The sequence below is a fragment of the Arachis ipaensis genome, chromosome B1 (genome assembly GCF_059453495.1).
Source record: "Arachis ipaensis isolate K30076 ecotype BB chromosome B1, ASM5945349v1, whole genome shotgun sequence".
Taxonomy (NCBI): domain Eukaryota; kingdom Viridiplantae; phylum Streptophyta; class Magnoliopsida; order Fabales; family Fabaceae; genus Arachis; species Arachis ipaensis.
The window spans coordinates 10,959,865-10,963,674 of record NC_142436.1 but is presented as its reverse complement, the minus strand read 5'-3'; positions in this window follow the sequence as shown (position 1 = coordinate 10,963,674).

Below are 3,810 nucleotides of genomic sequence, written 5' to 3'. Positions count from 1 at the left end.
ATAAATTGTCTCATAAATTTCCGCTGCTGAGTTTAAACAGAATCAGAATTGAAAGTTTGTTTGAAAAGGGTCATAACAGCAACTAAAAGAAAGGCATAGATTCAACCCCCCCTTCTCTAAGCCTACCACAACCTTCAACACGCACGCGTCATCCATGCGCACGCGTGACGTTGGTCAGGTGACCTCATTAAAATGAATACGCTGGGGCAATTTCTGAGCTTTCCAGGCCCAAATCCAACTCATTTCTGGGGCTATTTCATGCAAAATTGAAGAGAGAACAAGGGGGGAGCAATTATATTAGTGTAGGAAGCATGCCTTAAGTTAGTTCTAGAGAGAGAAGCTCCCTCTTTTCTCTAGAATTAGGGTAGAATTAGGTTAATCTCTCTTAGATCTAAGCTTAATTTCTTGTTTTCATCTTGTTTTTTTTTTACAATTTCTTGTTATATTGTCTTGATTTTCCTATTTCTTCTTGTTAATTTCTCATTTTGATTACTTTTATGTTCATGCACTCTTGTTGATTTTAATTTTCTTTAATACAATTTGAGGTATTTCAAGTTTAATGTTGCTTTCTTGAGTTATTATTATTATTTCCTTGCAATTGGTAGTTGTTAGATTTTATAGTTCTTGTTATTTTACCATGCTTTCCTTTTATGCCTTCCAAGTGTTTGACAAAATGCTTGGTTGGTGTTAGAGTAGATTTTTGAGTATTCTTGGCTTGGAAAGAGAAATTAGGCAATCTTGAGTCATTAATACCCAACTCATGTTGGTGATATAAAGTTGTTAGTTAATATTGTTTTCATTGACGCTAATCTCTTGCTAATTCAATTAGTGAGTTGATTAGGACTTTTGGATTGAGATTAACTAGTCTTATTTGACTTTCTCTCAATGTGAAGATAACATTATACCTTCTTTCGATGTTGGAGATGACGAAATAGGATTAGCTCTTGTTAATTGTTGTATGATAATTAATGACTAGGATAGAAAGCCTAGATTATCAATCCTTGCCATGAATGTCTCTCTTTATTACTTGCTTTCTTTAGTTGTTTGACTTCATTTCTTGCCTTTTTAATTTCTTGTTTTATCAACCCAACCCACTTGCATCTCATAACTAATAATTGAGCACTCGATTGTGATTCCTAGGGAGAACGACCCGAGACTAATACTCTCGATTATCTTTATTGGAATGGACTTGTGACAACCAAAAATTTAAACTTTGATTGAGTATTATTTATTGGTTTGGAACTATACTGGCAACGAAGTTATTTCCTGTTACCGAGAAGAAATTTTAAGCTGACGGTTTTACTCTTTCACTTGGCTCTCCGCAAAAGGTCCCGAGACGCGGCGGGTGTCTTTTTTGCCGACCTCGACGCCCGCCAGGACCACCAACCCCGACCGAAACCTGAAGGAGACATGGAGAAACTACAGATAGGGGCTCAGAAAGGAGGAGTACATGTTCATCAACAGGAACTTACCATACGACCTAAAGAAAGACCTGATAGACCTCTTAAAACGAAACAGGAACTTGTTCGCATTCACCCCTGCTGATATGCCGGGCATAGATCCTGACCTGATATCTCACAGATTAACTGTGGACCTGAAGGCCAAGCCTGTAACCCAAAGAAGACGAAAAATGCCTCCAGACCGAGCAGTCGAGATCAAGAAACAAGTTAAAGTCCTCCTTGAGGCGGGCTTCATCCGAGAGCTACCTTACAAAATCTGGCTGGCCAACGTCGTATTAGTGAAAAAAGCAAATGAAAAATGACGAATGTGCGTTGATTACACGAACTTGAACAAAACTTGTCCCAAAGACGCCGTTCCCCTTCCAAACATTGACGGACTCGTCGACGCCGCATCGGAGAACCAATACCTCAGTTTCATGGACGCTTACTCCGGGTATAATCAAATATCCATGCACCGGCCCGACGAGGACAAAACTGCTTTGGGATTAGCCTTAGGAACTCGAATCCCATTGATTTTATCTCTGCTAACTTCACTTCAGCCTGGTTTCTTTCCAGATCTCTCATCATATAAGCTATGTAATAGGGTGAGTACTTTGACTCCAATAATTTCTGTCAACATAGGAAGCAACGACCATAAAAAGGAAATAGAATCACAAATTAAAATAGAAGCACATAACAGTGAACAATGTAGTACCTTTTTTCTCATTTGGCAAGGTGATTTCAACAGCACACAAATAGTTAGGTATATAACCACTCAATTTTTGACGAGCGAGATTTGCATTTGATTTGGGAAGGATCGGTATTTAAAGTAGTTCTGGAAAAAGGCTAAATTAAATGTATTTAGGAGCGAAATAAGTCAGTTATTCCCTTTTTAATAGATGCTACCCAGTATTTTTATTTTATTTTATTTTATTTTAGTTTTTGTCTTGGACGCATTGGAATAAGAAGAGAGAGTATATTGTCTAGGAAAGGAGAAGAAAATGTTATAAGATTAGCAAAATTTATTATTTTTTATCAGTAGTTAACAATTAATGTTTAAAAGTGTGAATTAAAAATATATTTTTAGATTTTTAGACTAAAAAAATTAAATTGATAGCTAAAAGTGCTGCTGAGTCTTAAATTTTTTGTATTATACATGGACAAATAGTGATCATATATTTGTTATATTTTATATAAATTATTTAGATTTATAAGGATAATTTGTTATTTTAATTGACTAAATTTTTTATAATAAAGATTTATCATAATAATAATTTAAATAGTATTAGAAATAAAATTTTGAATATTTTATTTAAATAATATTATCGAGACGTTCTACATAGTGATTTACCAATTAGAAGTTCAACCTATGATGTACGGACACTGACACAAATACGGGACACGACACGGGACGCGCCGACATACGAATTTTAAAATTTTATAAGATACGGTAACATGCATATATATAAAATATAAAGTATTTTTTAGATAAATTATAATGATATTTTGTTAATTTATTGATATTAAAACATAAATTAATTTTTTAATTATTTTTAATGTCTTATTTTAATTATAAAAAGTATTTAAAATATTTTTGTTTTAATAAATAATAATATTACTATTTCTAAATTTATTTCAATAATACATGTTAAGAATAAGTCTGGACTCGTTGACACGTGATGGTATTTAAGTGTGTCCAAGCGTGTCTGGAGTATAATTTTTTTTATTAAGAGACGGTTGGACACAGCAGACACACGTGTGGAACGAGTGTCGATGAGTGTCATATCTGAAATATGTTCGGCACGTAGATACGACAATTCAGCAAAATGTTTATTTTTCATAGAGTTCAACCAATTTAACCGTGATTCAACCGAAATAATAAAAATAAATATATTCTAATATGAATATTAAAAATATACAAATAAATACATGTATAACACCAATTAAAATCTTATAATCTCATTTAAGTATATAAATAGATAGCACAACAGCAAAATTAAATAAATTAACAACTCGATTAACAATTAATTCAATTAACCATTAATTAACTAACCATTATAATTTAGTGAATTTACAACAACAATAAGCTAAATCCAACAACAGGTCACAACAATACTAATTAATTACTAAAAGTCTAAAGTCTAAACAAGCAGCGAGCTCAACCGAATAACTAATTAACTACTAAAAGTCTACAGTTTAAACAAGCGGCGAGCTCAACCGAAAAAAATAATTGGTCACAAGAAGAGAGTATAATAGTTAAATATGAAAGAGAGTATTAGGATTATCCGTCTTTAGTTGGGATTCCCCTCTCTTAAAAATACTTAATTAAAAAACGGTCAATTTTCGATTTGGTTCGACTCACTCATTTTTG